Genomic DNA, 17,169 nt, shown 5'->3' on the forward strand with positions numbered 1-17,169 from the left:
TTAGCTAAGAGGTTTAAATTTGGGATGATAATTTTGCTACCACTTGAAACACCTTACCTCAAATAAATGGGAATGAAAATAAATGCCCCAAACAATGAAATTGGGCAAGCAACCAAGTAAGCTTGCTCCTTTTCGTATCTCTTGTGTTTTATTATGTGGCATTAAAAATATACATTTCATAATAAATTCACAAATCTTCACAAAGGCATGAAAAGGTTTTTCATGAGCAACATGCTTCACATGTTCTCATCTGTTTAAAGCTACTATCTTTGCTTCTTTTCTCTTTCCACTACATTGGACACGGTGCCTCTCCTCCCTTGCCCCAGGCCTTTATTTTCCATTTAGGATTGCAGGTTCATGAGTTCCATTATTTAAGCTCAGACAGAGACAGGAGATGTAATTGAGGTCCTTCCTAAAGAGTAGAACTCAGAAAACTGTGTATTTTCTTTCTCTTTCTTCCTCTCTCCCCTCACCCCTCTCTCTCTTTCTTTTTTTTTTTGTCATCTTTCTCATGCAGAGAATAGAAATAGTTTATAGCTGATCCCCCTGTGCTCACACACTCTGATACACAGCTGGTGAATTGTTTAGCACTCGGCATGAAGCCTGACCTATACCAACACCCGGAGCTGGGGCCAGGGCACATAGCTTCTGTCACAGCTGCATGCAGAACATGCACAAAGCTGAATTTGAAAAGTGAGAAAAAGGAAAAAAATGTCTAAGTATCAGATATTCAAATTCCTTTCTGTCGATTCACTTTCATTACATATGGGAAATCGTAACATTCTCATTAGCCACTTAACTACAACTTCTAATTCATTACTCAGGGTATTTTGCTGTCTTCCACTTGGAATAAAAAAATGAAACATCACAAATAAACCTGTTGTCAGAGGTTTGTTTTTTTTTTTCTATTTGTGACAACACAAGTAAACAAGCACACAAATTCACATTCTTTAGACTACCGGAGAGTGATTATTGTTTAAAATGATAATCCAAAAATGTACCACATGTTCAAACATAAAAAAGCTTAATTTTTGCTTTTTTATTAATCCAATAGAATTTGGTTTTATTAATTCAACAGAGTAAAATAATATCCTTTAGAATATATTTATTGAACAAAAATTTGAACAAATATGAATCTAGTTACATTTCATCAGAAAATCAATTTGGTCAAGACATCCTATTCCCTGAGCATTTTGGTTCAGGTTTCATAATTTAGTATCTATCCCTGAAGCCACCTTTCACACGTGGTATTTTAAAAACCATATTCCTCTATAATCTAAGAAATATATATATTTTAAATAGAAAAAATATTTTTCAGTTCTGCCATATTTTTTACTACAATATCAAATATCTTATGTTTTCTTGGTAAAAGAAGGCATTCAGTAAGGGATCTACATCCCTCATTAAAGTGACTCTTTCATTTTCTGGCTTGAATCCTGTCTGTTGCTCTCCTGTATTCAGATATTCAGATAAATCAGTGAAATATTGTCAATGTAAGAAATATTCAAACCTGTAGAGAATTTTTTGTGAGTTTATTTGTGCCAAACTGACGACAATTGCCGGGAAGCAAAATATCAACAGACTGAGACAATGCTCTGGAAAAATAGCAGTTTTGCATCTTATTTTATACATTACAATAAAAAGATAGGACATAAGTGAGTTACATGAAATCCATTGGTAATAGATTAGGGAGGTGGGAGAAAGCAAAGCGGGGGTGGGGGAGGCTTTGGGATTGGATAGAACATAAAATGATAGACACATTCTTCTTTTACATAGGTGGGTACAGGATAGTTAACAGTCAACAGTTAGCACAATAACAATGAGGGGATTTGGGGTCTCAGCTCTGTTGCGGTGCTTGTGCTTTGAGGGGTCTGGAAAAAGGAAATTACTTTGACATTCTTAAGGTATGTTATTGTAGATGCAAAAAGACAATAGACAGGCTTAATTAAGGTAAAGATTGACTTTTTTCAAGGGCGATTCTAAACTGATTTTAATTTATAAGTTTTAATTTCAGACCAACCTTGCGGTTACTTTAGGTCTCTGAGTTTGTACGGTCATCACCCAGGCCTCCTCTGGGTTTGTCAGGTTTAGTATGTGGCCCCTTTTTGTCCACAGTATCACTAGCTGTGTTCTTAGGCATATTCATAAACTGAAGTTTTCTTAAAAATATATGATCTCGCCTGTCCAGCATGGCTCAGTGGTTGAGCATTGACCTATGAACCAGGGGGTCACGGTTTAATTCCCAGTCGAGGCACATGCCCAGGTTGCAGGCTCCATCCCCTGTGTGGGCTGTGCAGGAAGCAGCTGATCAATGATTCTCTCTCATCATTGATGTTTCTATCTCTCTCCTACTCCCTTCCTCTCTGAAATAAAAATATATTTTAAAAAAAGAATGTATGATCTCTTTGTTTAGAACCTTCTGCAAATGAATAGGAAGGGGCATTTTGTAGTTTCTCTACTGTTATATAAAACTAGAGGCTGGGTACACAGATTCGTGTACTGGTGGGGTCCCTCAGTTTGGCCTGCACCCTCTCACCATCCTGGACCTCTCGGGGGATGTCAGACTGCCGGTTTCAGCTCGATCCCTGCAGGCCAGGCCGAGGGAGCCCACTGGTGCATGAATCCGTGCACCAGGCTTCTAGTATGCATATTAAGATCTTTGGTTAATCTTTTCCTGCCCTCTACCCTACCCACTTCCCTCTGAGATTCATCAGTCTGTTGTGTGTGTCATAGCTACCGGTCGAATGGTCGAATGGTCGAACGGCCGGATGGTCGCTTAGGCTTTTACATATATAGATACCACATAATAATCACAATGATTTTCTTTCATTAAACATTTCACTGAAAATCCATTCATGCTAAGTACTTTGTTAAGTAGCATTCACCATTGGTCTTATTTTTTATATGAAAGCGTTTGCCATGATTACAGCCTCACATAGCAAACTGGTGTTTTAAAACGGATGCAACATCCCCCTTTTTTATTTTTTAAATCAGCGGCCACCTCTCGGATTGGGTTGTTTAAGACTCGGAAGAAGACTGACAAGCAATGATAGTGAGCATAGCTATAAACATAGTGGATGGAGCGCACAAGGAGCCCCGTTCCTGTAGAAGGTTGCCGGCCTCTTCAGTCAAGGGATTTCAGCTGTCCTCAAGTCGGTGATTTGGTTGTCCTTGTTGATCTGGCTAGCGGGCCGCATCATTGGCGACAGGCTTCCCAGAGTGTCAGCGTGTTGAACGGCTGGATCATGGGTCCACCAGGGCCGTGCTTGATGATGGTGTCGGTGTCTGGGGAGGAGTCAGCTGTGCCCTCTGGGTCGGCTGATATGGATGATACCGGGAAGGAAGAGGAGGAGGCAAAGATGGAGGGTGGTGTGACATAAGGTCGGATTAGACGGTCTGGAATCCACACAGGTGAGCCTGCATCCTGTGGAAATATACAAGCATATCCTCTCCCCCAGGTTAAAAGTACATCAGGTCCCTCCCAGGCTCCTGTAAGTAAGTCTCTCCATTTGACGAAATAAGTGAGTTTCTGCTAAATGAAAGTTTCTTTTGCTGATTTACTCAGAGTCCTCGGACTTGGCTGAGAGAGTAGCTTCCACTTCTTGCTTTTCTACCATCTGTTGGGCCTCAGTAGTTAATTTCTTCAGCTGACCCCACGTTGGCACCTCAGTCCCTTGCATAGCCTTTCTTCTCTTCTTTTTTCCACTTTTCTGTCATCGGGCAACTCTAAGTCTTTGGAACGATGGGACAAGGAGCTTCTCTGGGTCCATTGTGGTGACGCACATAATGCATTTACTCAATGCAAAGCAGGCATTAAAAAGAAAAACCCCAAATGCTCGCTTGTATCCATTTTAAGAGTAGGATTGGCACTTTCCGCTATTACCTGAGTCCTGATCTATCACCCCAGGAAGAGCTTGCCAATCCTGCACTTTCCCGCGGTGGAAAGGCTGCAGTGGGGTTAAGGATAAGGCTCCTTGGGCCTACCTTCTCCCATGCCTTTACATTTACCTTTCCTTCCTCAGAAAAGCATGGACATACTTCTTGTATAAAACGTTCCGTCTGACTGGGTGTAACCTTAACTCCTCGGCTAGCAAACATATGTGTTAAAAGATCAATACGGAGTCTTTTTTCTTTAGACTCAGTATGGCACATCTTCTCAATCTAAAGATCTATACAGCGTCTTCTTTCTTTGGACTCAGTATGGCACATCTTCTCAATCTAAGTTCTGTACTATCCACCTTCTTACCCTACTTATCCTCTATAGGGGGGTCTGCAGCACCCTGGTGGAGTCCTATCCATCCTGAGTGTGGGGGTTCTCAATGGGGGGGGCTTACCTAGGGGAATCCTGTTCCAGGGGTTCCCAAAGGTGTGGACAGAGTCAGCGAAGACTATCCACCCTCTTCCTACGGTGGAGTCCTGTCCCGAGTGCGGACACTTACCTAGGGGTCCCTGTTTGGGTGCCATATGCTGGGGTCCAACCCCAGCAGGTCCAGGGGTTCCCCAAGGTGTGGATGGAGTTGGTGAAGAAGGAATGACATGGAGGCAGCGTTCAGGTGATCATCATAGCCAGGTTCTCTAGCCAGGTTCTATCCAGGTTCTCTAGCCAGGATCTCTAGCCAGGATCTCCAACCAAGTTCTGTCTAGGATCTCCAGCCAGGTTCTGTAGCCATGTTCTCTCCATTCCTTGCCCCTTACACTTATATTTATTAACTCCCTGAGGCAGCAAGAAACGATAACCAGGCCCCAAGTAACGGCCACAAGGTATGGGTTTTGTTAAGCTGAAGATAACATGATGCCATAAGTTGTGTTTTGGCTCCTGAGCCCTAAAGTGGAACAACCCCGGCCACATCCCCATGAAACCACATTGAGGGATTCCAAAGCTGACCTCAAGACCCGAAATAATGATTTACCGCCCTTACCTCACTCTTCACCAATCAGTTTTACCTACCACCCCCAAATCCCTTACTCATAATGATTTAAAATTTCTGCTCTATAAAGCCTCTTGTCTCTAAATTGTCAGAGAGTTCAGGTTTTTACAGCACAAGCCAACTGTTCTCTATTGTGTAGCACTAGATAATAAACACTACTTTCTTTCACTGCCCCCCCATGCCAGCATAATTGGTTATCTGCAGTGACAGATGGATAAACTCTGCTCGGTTACAATAGAGACAGAAGTTAGCACCTTGGACTGCCATCAGAAGTAAATATGAGAACTGAGGACATTATAGTTCACAGTTGTTAGATGCTCCACATGGTCAATGCCTAAAAGCAATCAAGCTGCCATGTCTGGCACTACTAAACTTTTGGATGATTTTCAGAACTATGCTTAAGAATAATGACTAGTATGCTCACTTTTAGTGATAGAAGCTAACATTTAAAAAGAAATTTTTATAATGGCTGAGATTTCCTTGAAAATAATTCAGATTAAAAAGTGGTGGGAGGTATATGGAATGATAGTGTCAGAATGTTGGCTACTGTGAAAGCTAGTGATGGATAGATGGAATTGTATTATTATTATTTTTTTTTGCTTTTGTATTTATTTGAAACTTTCTAAAGTAAGATATAAATAAGATGTAAAAATATTAAGAATAACTAAGTAAAAAGAATAGTGTCTAGTATAAACATAGATGCAAAAATCCTCAACAAAGTATTAGCAAACCAAATTCAGCAATACATTAAAAAGAACTTACACCATAAATAAATTCAGTAAAGTATCAGGATTAAGTGGGATTTATTCCTGGGATGCAAGGTTGGTACACTATCTATAAATCAACCTGATTCACCACATAAATAAAATGAAAATAATATGAATCATATCAATAGATCCAGCATCCATTTATGATAAAAACTCTCAAGAAAGTGGAAATAGAGGGAACGTGCCACAACATTATAAAGTCCATATATGACAAACCCACAGCTAACATCACACTCAACAGGTAAAAACTAAAAGTGTTTTCCTTAATATCAAGAACAAGACAGGGATGTCCACCTTCACCACTCTTATTCAACTAGTACTGGAAGTCCTGACCATAGCAATCAGACAATAAGAAAAAGTAAAATGCATCTAAATGGAAAAAGAAGAAGAAAAATTATCATTATTTGCAGATGACATGATACTGTTTAGAGAGAACCCTAAACATTCCACCAAGAAACTACCAGAACTGATAAGTGAATTCAGTAAAGAAGCAGGATACAAAATAAATATCCAGAAATCAGTTGCGTTTTTATACACCAATAATGAACTATAAGAAAGGGAAACTAATGAAAATGATCTCATATATAACTGCATAAAAAATTAAAATGCCCAAGAATAAATTTAACCAAGTAGGTAAAAAATCTGTACTCAGAAAAGTATAAGACACTGAAGAAAAAAACTGAAGAAGATACAAATAAATGGAAGCATATACCTTGTTCATGGATAGGAAGAATTAATATCCTTAAAATTTCCATACTATCCAAAGCAATCTATAGATTCAATGCAATTCCTATCAAAATACCAGTGGCGTTTTTTACAGAACTAGGAAAAATAATCTTAAAATTTATATGGAACCACAAAAGACCACAAATAGCCACAGCAATCTTGAGAAAAAATAACAAAGATGGAGGTATCACACTACCTGATAACAAACTGTACTATAAGGCTATAGTAATCAAAACAGCATGGTACTGTCATAAATACAGCCATATAGATCAATGAAACAGAAAAGAGACTCCAGAAATTAACCTACACAATAGGGGATGTGTAGGGGAGGCAGCCAATCAATGATTCTCTCTCATCATTGATGTTTCCATTTCTCTCTCTCCCTCTGCCTTCCTCTCTGAAATCAATAACAATATATTCTTAAAAAAATAAAAGCTTTTGCACAGCAAAGAAAACCACCAAAATTTTTGGCTTTTTTTTTTTTTTTTTTTTTTTTTTTTTTTTTTTTTTTAGAAAGGGAGGAAGAGGGCGGGGGAGAAAGAGAAACATCAATGTGAGAGTGAAACATGGATCAATTGCCTCCTGCACACGTTCTAGCAGGGATTGAGCCCAAAAACTCGGGCATGTGCCCTGACCAGGAATCGAACCAGTAACCTTTTGGTGCACAGGATGACGCCCAACCAACGGAGCCAAACCAGCCAGGGCTGCAGGGTTTCGAATAGAGAAATAAAGTGGTAATTTGACTTACGGGTTTTTTGATTTGTTTTTCATTTTAGAGAGAAGAGAGAGAGAGAGAGAGAGAGAGAGAGAGAGAGAGAGAGAGAGAGAGAGAGAGAAATTGATCAGTTGCCTTCTGCATGTGCCCTGACTGGGTACTGAACCCGGGTATGTGCCTGACCAGGAATCAAACCCACCACCTTCTGGTACATGGGATGATGCTCCAAATGAACCACACCACCACACCAGCCAGGGCTTGTCTTATGTTTTAAATATGAATCACTCTGGCTACTGTGTTGAGAAAAGACTGTAGGTGGAAAAACTAGAAACAGGAAATAGGGATACCAGTAATGTGCTATTGCAATAACCTAGGTGACAGTTGATATTAGTTTGGAACAAGATAGTGAAAAGTGGTTGGATTTGGAGTAGATATTCTAATATATATTCCACAAAGCGGAGTGGAACACCCCGAGCTGCTGCCCGCAGGCGGGAAGCTGGTGGGGGTGGGGTATGGATGAAGGGGCCTCAGAGCTGGATTTGGAGTATATATTCTAATACTCACTTTAAGTATTAGAAGCATTTCTAAAAAGTTGTGTATACAACTGATTCATATTTGAAATCTATCAGAATAATTTATTATTTTGGAGAAATATACAATAAATCTATAAGAAATAAACTTTTAAAATAATCTATTCATTATTCCCTAATTTCAGTTTTTGGTGTCATTGTTTAAATATGTTAGAGTTTTCTAAAAGCACAATACACCAGATTTTACATAAAACATAAGATCCATTTATTTATTTTCTTTTTCCTATCTTTATTGGGGTATGGTGGACAAATAAAAATTATATTTAGTTTGTATAACATAATTTTATATATGTACCGAGGCCCGAGGCATGAAGATTCGTGCATGGGAGGGGGTACCTCAGTCTGGTCTGCGCTCTCTGGGGATGTCCGACTGCCAGTTTAGAGGTTAGAAAGAAACTTTATGAGAGAAAAAAAAACAAAACAAAACAGAGGCCACTCCAAGCAAGGGTGGGTTCTGAGGAGCTAGGATTAACTTTCTGCATGAAGATTCGCCAGGCCAGGGAAGAAGGAAGGAAGGAGTGTGTGTGTGTGTGTGTGTGTGTGTGTGTGTGTGTGTGTGTGAGAGAGAGAGAGAGAGAGAGAGAGAGAGACTCCCAAAGACTCCAGACTCTTGTGTTCTAAAGCACAAAACTTTGCTTTCCCCACTTTTATCACATGTCCAAACATTAACCATTGTGTACTTCAAGCAATATATAATAGGGAAGGAGAATGCAGGCTTAAAGCAAAGGGTGGGGGTGTCAGAAGTGAGTATCTCCTCTCTTCCCCCCAGCTAAAGCTCCTCAGGGGCCTGTCTCTTTGCAAATCCACATTTATCTCTTGGCATGAGGGAGGTTAGGGAGTGCAGCACTATCCTGGGAGGGGAAGGTCACGGGGACTGCACCCATGGTGCTCGCCCCAAGTTTCATTTCCTCACACTCCCAGGTCACTTTCCACCCCACCACTGATGCAGTTAATGGGGTCGGAGGTCTGCAGCTGGATGCTTCCAGGCGGAGAGAATGCTGGGGGCTGGGTGGTCCAGCTCTGAGGCCCCTGCATCCATACCCCACCCCCACCAGCTTCCCGCCTGCAGGCAGCAGCTCGGGGTGTTCCACTCTGCTTTGTGCCAGACTCAATCCGACTGGGTGTGGGGAGAGCTCTCCTGCTCTCTGCCCAGGCTTGGCGTCCTGGGCTGCTGGGGCAACCCAGGATGCCAAGCCTTCCCTTCTGCTCTCCGGAGGAATAAAATATGTCAATTTGCATATTCCCTCCTTATTGGCTGTGGGCACCGCCATCTTTATTGCAGAGTGAAGTTAATTTGCATATTACTCTTTTATTGGATAGGATAGTATATATGTATATATTGTGAAGTGATTACCATAATGAAATTAATTAACATATTTGTCACCTCACATAATTTCCTGTTTGTTGTTATAGGTTGTTTTGTTTTTGTGTTGAGAACACTTAAAATCTACTCTCTTAGCAAATGTCCAGTATAGAATATAGTATGGTTAACTATAGTCAACATACTGTACATTAGATCTCCAGAAATAACTTAACTGGAAGTTTATACCCTCCACCAACATCTCCCCATGTCCCCCATCCCTCAGTCCCCAACCTCTGGCAAACACTCTTCTACTCTTTGGTTAATTATATTCTACATATAACTAAGATCATAAAGTATGTTTTTCTTTGGCTTATTTCACTTAGCAGTATCTTCCAGGTTCATCCATGTTGTCAGAAATGGCAGTATTTTTTCTTTTTGTGGCTGAATAATATTCCATTGTATATATGCACAACATTTTCTTTATTCATTCTTCTGTTGACAGACATTTAAGTTATTTCCATATCTTGGCTATTGTGAATAATGCCTCAGTGAACATGGGAATGAAGATAGCTCTTTGAGATAGTGATTTTATTTCCTTTGGATATTTTCCCAGAAGGGAGATTGCTGGACCATATGGTATTTATATTTTTAATTTTTTGAGGACTTTCCTTGTTTTCATACTGGCTGTACCAATGTAATATACTTTTGATTTTGTCAATACCTCTTAAAGATAAGGGATACTTTTTTGAATGGAATTAAAGAAGTCTATTCTCAATGGCACAGTATCAATTCAAGTATATTCATGTTTTATGTCAGATGGCACAGAGAGAGTATGGCTGGCTGCTTGGGCTATACCTTGCAAGATATCTCTACAGGGTTTCCCTGCTATCTGAAAGTAGAGTGTTCCTATGAAACCTTTTATAAGCCCAAATGACATAAAGGGAAGAAGCAATTAGCTTTAACTAATTTGTGAGCACAGGTACTCACAGACACAGTTGAAATCTATGGTGACTGAGTGTAGATCCCAAGAAGGAGCTTGACCGCCTGCCATGCTAGCTGTTCAAGGTTTGCGCTGCCTCTATAAAAGCTTGCTGCATTGATCAGACAGTCAAACCTCAGAGGGAAGGTAGGGGCGGGTGGGGGTAAGGGGGAGAGATCAACCAAAGGACTTATATGCAAGCATATAGGCCTAACCAATGGACACGGACCACAGGGGGGTGAGCGCGTGAGTGGGGGAATGGGGGGTAATGTGGGGATAAGGACACATATGTAATAACTTAATCAATAATTTTTTTTAAAAAAAAAGCTTGCTGCAAAATAAACCCTGAAAGCTAGTTTTCCTTTTTTTCATAAAAGCGAAAATCCTCTTTGGATTTCTTTAGGATAGCAAAATCCAGATATTAATGTGGATCTTTTATAAAAGCTGAAGTGGCAAAAGGCAAACTTTTGAAAAGCAGGGAATACCTATACAGGGCATGTGTGTGTGTGTGGGGGGGTATGGTGTGTCACAATGCATACAAGTATACTTATCAGGGATTCGATAGGCAATGTTTACAATGAAAATTTTGCTAGATAAAAGTTTCCTTTGGTATAAAGAAATTATCAAAAATAATTCAACTGAATTATCTTAATGGGCTATGTAATCTGATTGTAATAATAAGATGCATCCATTGCTTCTATAGAGATGGAGCTGTCAAGAAGAATGGGATCCTCCAATCCTCTCAATGGCATGGCACTGGAGAAATGGACATATTGCTGTACTCTGAATCCCTTACTTTATATAAGGTATCAAAACTTTTTCCATTTCAATTTTTTCTCATGAAAGACATGTTTAAACGTCTTTGATTATAGTATACTAGAGGCCTGGTGCACAAAAATTTGTGCACTCAGAGGAAGGGGCGTCCCTCAGACCGGCCTGTGCCCTCTCGCAGTCTGGGACCCCTTGGGAGATAACGACCTGCTGGCTTAGGCCTCCTCCCAGGTGGCAGAGGGCAGCCCAATCCCTAGGTGCAGCCCCTGGTGGGGCTCAGAGCAAGGCCGTTTGGGGAGTTGGGGCGCCACACCCTGTCATGCACAGAGCAGGGCAGATTGGGAGGTTGCGATGCCACCCTCAGTCACGCTCAGGGTAGGGCCGATTGGGAGGTTGGGGCACTGCCCCCTGTCACACTCAAGGCAGGGTCGATGGGGAGGTTGCGGCGCCACCCCCTGTCACGCACAGAGCAGGGCGGATCAGGGGGGTTGGGGCTCCATACCCTGTCATGCACAGAGCAGGGTCAATCAGGGGGTTGAGGAGCTCCCCCCTGTCACTCACAGAGTAGGGCCGATAGGGGAGTTGGGGCACCGCCCCCTGTCACACTCAGGGCTGGGCGGGTCAGGGGGTTGGGGTGCCACCCTCTATCACCCACAGAGCAGGGCCGATCAGAGGGTTGGGGTGCCGCCACTGTCACACTCAGAGCAGGGCAGATGGGGAGGTTATGGCTCTACCCCGTCACACACAGAGCAGGGCCCGAGGGGGGCGGGGGGGTTGGGGCCCCGCCCCCTGTCACACACAGAGCTGCAGGGCGATCAGGAGGTTTGAGTGCTGCCCCCTGTCACGCTGATCCCGGTGCCGGGAGGCCTCGCGGCTCCGCTGATCCAGGTGCTGGGAGGCATATTACCCTTTTACTATATAGAATAGAGGCCTGGTGCATGGGTGGGGCTGGCTGGTTTGCCCTGAAGGGTGTCTTGGATCAGGGTGGGGGTCCCCACTGGGGTGCCTGGCCAGCCTGGGTGAGGGGATGATGGCTGTTTGCAGCTGGTCACACACCCTTCAGGGTGGGGGTCCCCACTGGGATGCCTGGCCAGTCTGGCTGAGGGGCTGAGGGCTGTTTTCAGGCTGGGACTGAAGCTCCCAACTGCTCCTTTTTTTCTGTTTATTTTATTTTATTATTCTGGGCCAGCTTTAGCTCTGAGTCCTCAGCTGCTGAAAACAGGTTTCTGGCCTTTGTTTACCATCTGTATTTGATACAATGTTGCAGTCCGGCTGGCTGAAGCCCCACTGAGTAAAGCAGGTTTCTGGGTTTTTTTTTAGCTTCTATATTCGCAACATAGTTGCTTAGAGTTACAGCTGAGAGGCCGGCAAGTCAGGCGGGGAATGTTGGAGTCCTCCGTCACTGAAGCAAGCAAGCCTCCCTGTTCGCATCAGCTGCCTGGCTGCCGGCCGCCATCTTGGCTGCCAGTTAATTTGCATATCTCGGCCCTACTCTGTGAGTGACAGGGGAATTAGCCAATGGGAAGGGTAGCGGTCGTACGCCAATTACCATGTTTCTCTTTTATTAGTGTAGATTGTTATCTTTAAAATTGACACCTTCTTTTAAAGGGGTTGCTTCTGAATTAAGGAGCCCCTAGTCCAGTGGTTGGCAAACTGCGGCTCATGAGCCACATGCGTCTCTTTGGTCCCTTGAGTGTGGCTCTTGCACAAAATACCATGTGCGGGTGCGCACTTACAGTGTGACTGAAACTTCGTGGCCCGTGCGCAGAAGTTGGTATTTTGTGGAAGAGCCACACTCAAGGGGCCAAAGAGCTGCATGTGGTTCGTGAGCCGCAGTTTGCCGACCACTGCCCTAGTCCAATTGTCAACATGCTCAGAATCCATTTTTTACATGGGCTATTTTCCTGAGAATATTTTCCCAAGTGATTGATTTTATCCATTAGATTTTCTTTTAAAATTTCCCATTTAGACAGTAATATTTCTGATTTCACCTAAAATTTGTGGGGTGTACTGTATTTGGAACTTACAGTTCTGTTTACTGAGTACAATTCACATGGCGACATATGTATTTTTAAAATTTATGTAATGCATTTCTAACCACTCAAGGATTAAGACTTTTATATTCTTTTAAAAAATATTTTATTGATTTTTTTTTACAGAGAGAAAGGAAAAGGGATAGAGAGTTAGAAACATGGATGAGCTGCCTCATGCACACCCCTCACCGGGGATGTGCCCACAACCAAGGCACATGCCCCTGACCGGGATCGAACCCGGGACCCTTCAGTCCGCAGGCTGACGCTCCATCCACTGAGCCAAACCGGTCAGGGCAAGACTTTCACGTTCTTAATTTTAGCTAAGTACATCCTAAATGTCTGCCAGGTCTTACCCACGCTAAGGTATATTAAACAAACCTGTTGCTCTGGGATTAGTCACATCTCACTGACTTCACTCACTGATTAACAGGGCCGAGTAAAGGTCAATTCTTTTCAAGCAGGCCAATGAAGTATTTTCATGCATTTAACCGATTTCTCAAATTGTAATATGAAACCTGCCAAGAAAGAATTGTAAGTGGGAACCAAAACAGATTTCTTTAGTTTCAACCCACGACATTAAATCTTGTCATACCTCAATTTAGTTATTCCCTTAATGCTGAAAGGATAACCAAAAGTATTAGAAGTCTTGAAGTTAAAAATACAACTACTTTATAGCCATCTAAAATAAAGAACACAAAACAAAATGGCCATTCGGGAACATCAATAGAAGTTCTTTCCCATATTCCTTTATTGATATTCCTATGATTACAACTTACATAAAGTGCTTATATTTTGAGAGACAATTTTAGATTTCCAAGTGCTCTAAGTTTTACCTTTTCTATACTATAACTACTAGTTATATTTTATAATACTTAAAAAATTATTTTGCTGCAGATTTTAAGAAATTGGTTAGTTTTTAAAACTATAGATTGTGCCAATAATATGTTCCTAAAGGTGTAGAATGGCTTAAACTTGTTTTGAAGTTCAGAAACTGAACATCGCTTAAGTACTGTGGCTGACCCATTATGTTTTAATGTGCAAGCCTTTTAATGATGAATTTCTGAAGCACTCTGTGGGAGTTACCATGGACACTAAGAGGCACTCCAATGCCAAATCAGATGGATAGAAAAACAGTTCTTTTAATATATGTTTTAGGTATCTGCAGACTTCCAGAACTGGCTATGTGACAAATAAATCGGACTTCGCCTTCATTTATCAGAGTTTTTCTGACAGCATTTCAGTTACACATTTATGTTTCATTCTCTTCTGCACTCTGCCTCAGTCCATATTTTATCTTCATAAAAGACCTTACAATGAGGACACATAATTGCCTAAATGTTAGTTAGCCCTGAAAATAAGGCCTGTATTCAGGATTGGACTGGCAGATAAGGAGAGATTTGCTCAGTGTGTCTCCTATGCAGGGAAGCCCTACCTATTAAATCTTGGGGGGAAAGACTTATTTCTGCCTACACCCTTTTGTTTGGTAAGTGTAACCTTGCATGCATTCTTGTTGTATTTTTGTGGTTGTTGCTATGCATACTCTAAAATAATGAATTTAAAATCTATTGATGTTCTGCGGGGCGAGGGAGAGGGGTGAGCGGAACTTCTTTGATAGGGATTCATTCTGGCATCCAGTTGTTAGACTTACCAAGCCTATTCAGTTATGAAGAGATTTGATATATTGAGGGAATATCATTATTCTGTTATTGCTATAACATGTATTTTACTTTATTTATTTTAATTAAATGTTACGGAATGAGTTTGGGGCAAACTAAGATTTTCTCTCTACTTATTACACAATAATTACTCATTTTCATTTTCGTCAACTATTTCTCAAATATTTAAGTAAATTTATAATCATGCATTACAATTTTGCTTCTGTAATAGTGTTCTAAATCTGCTCTAAGATGTTGAACTAACCAAGGTCCTGTCAAAAATGTATGTCTTTTCCACAGTCTAGTCATGTAATTATTTTTACCTTTGGAAAAACTAAAATTTTATTACTATTAGGCCTATACAATTGAAATTCATTCCACTTCTATGAATGCTCTATGTCTCTTTGAGAGATCAAGCTACTAAATATACATAATTCAGCAGTGTTATATAACATTATTCTTTGTCTTACCATATCAATTACCTTTATTTAGGCTACATGTTCAGAATTTCACCTATATTGGCAAGACTATTGTTTGTTTTTATCTCTATAGCAAACGCCCAACAGATACATTAGGAAAATAGGCAGACAGCTGGTAAACAGACTCATTCCCTGCCTCAGGGCTGAAAAAGCAATTCATCAAGTCCATCTTTCCCTAGATCTTTTCACATCACCACTATTTCCAAATCTTCTCCTTTTGCCCTCTAAGGATTTGAGCACATCTAATATATAAAAGAAGCTGAAACCAAACTTGTACTTTATCAGTTTTTATGTTAGTTGTCTGGGTTTTCTTTTACTCAATTCTGTAGCATGCTTCTTTGCTTTTGATTGGTTCATCTTTTTATGTTTTAGCATACAACTCTAATTTCAAAGACTACTGTTATGAAGGTTGTAAACAAGATATTAAATTTTTTTTTTCAAAATCCTCACCCACAAACATGCTTAGAGAGAGGGGGAGAGAGAGAGAGAGAGAGAGAGAGAGAGAGAGAGAGAGAGAGAGAGAGAGAGAAACATTGATCAGTTGCCTTCTATACGTGCTCCATCTGGGAACTGAACCTGAAACCCAGGTATGTGCCCTGACCGGGAATCGAACCAGCAACCTTTTGGTGCACAGAACGACGCTCAACCAACTGAGCCACTTCACCCTGGCTGTAAACAATATATATTCTAAACACAGATACATATCAGCATTAATTTCAATACAATAGTAGAATTTTTCAAATAACATTTTTATTAATCTTTTTGGTTTGGATGAAATCAGAATCACAGTTAGAGAAATACAAATAATGTTGAAATTATTACCATGTGCTGAGGCAAGTGGCAATCTCATGGAAGGACAAAAGCCAGGGTCAGTGGTGTCCAGCCACAACTGTAAATTACATTAGAGTAGGAAGATACTCCAGAGCCAAGAGCAACAAGGCATCATGATAATAATGACAGACACTCTTCGTGGACACTCACTATGTTTCAGGCATTATACTTATTATATACTAGAGACCTGGTGCATGAAATTTGTGCACTGGAGGGGGGGGACACTCAGCCTGGCCTGTGCCCTCTTGCAGTCTGGGACCCCTCACTCCTTACTGCAGGAGAAGCTCCCACCACCGCTGCTGCGCTCGCCAGCTATGAGCCTGGCTTCTGGCTGAGTGGCACTTCCCCTGTGGGAGCACACTGACCATCAGGGGGCAGCTCCTGTGTTGAGTGTCTGCCCACTGGTAGTCAGTGCACATCATAGTGACTGGTCATTCTGGTCATTCCACTGTAATGGTCGCTTAGGCTTTTATTTATAGATTTATACCTTTTATTACAACAGTGGCATAGATATATGCCAGAGTCCCCATTTTATGGTATAATTATTCAATCAACACATATTAACTGTAATAATGGCATGCCAGGCTCTAGGGATATCATGGTAAACAGGATTCCTGTTCTCATGGAGGTTCTGAGTGATGAGCAACTTACTGAGTCTTAGAAAGGTTGTATAAGTAGCTCAAGACCAGTCTGCATGGTTCCACACCTACATATTTACCTTCTACTTTATATTAAAGGTGGCTGTGAGGTAGTAATCAGAAAGCAGGTGGTAGTCATAGTCATAGGAAACTTTGTGCCAGAGATCAAAGTCAGTTGGACACTAGATAAGTAAGTAGGGTTCCCGAACATTGCTGCTGAAAGTCAGAGCAAGAGACTGTTCTGTTTACTAAGGAAATTATTAGAAAATAATCAAGTGGGATGAATGCATTTTATCATATATCATAACATTATTAGAGTTCAGTGGCTCACAAAAAGAGATATAAAACAATACAAACAAATGGATAACAAATCTGAACATTCTCAGTGTTCTTTGCAGGCCCTTTTTTCTCCTCAGGTAGCTTAATTATTCATTTTCACAGGGGTTTGTCATAGATTCTCTTCTCACTTAATATATAGGTGGCCTTCTGTATTGGTGGTTTTCACATCCGTGTATTCAACCACAAAGTTCCAAAAAGCAAAACTTGAATTTGTCACCTGCCAAGCACTACACTGAATCCATGCTAATGAAGTGATGTGTAGGCATACTTTGCTTTAGTGTATATATAGATACAGGCTATATACAAATACTGTTATCCTATCTAATAAAGAGGTAATATACTAATTGACCCTCATGCCATTGCAAAGATGGTGGTGTCCACAGCCAATAAGGAGGGAATATGCTAATTGACTGCC

The sequence above is a fragment of the Myotis daubentonii genome, chromosome X (genome assembly GCF_963259705.1).
Source record: "Myotis daubentonii chromosome X, mMyoDau2.1, whole genome shotgun sequence".
NCBI lineage: Eukaryota > Metazoa > Chordata > Mammalia > Chiroptera > Vespertilionidae > Myotis > Myotis daubentonii.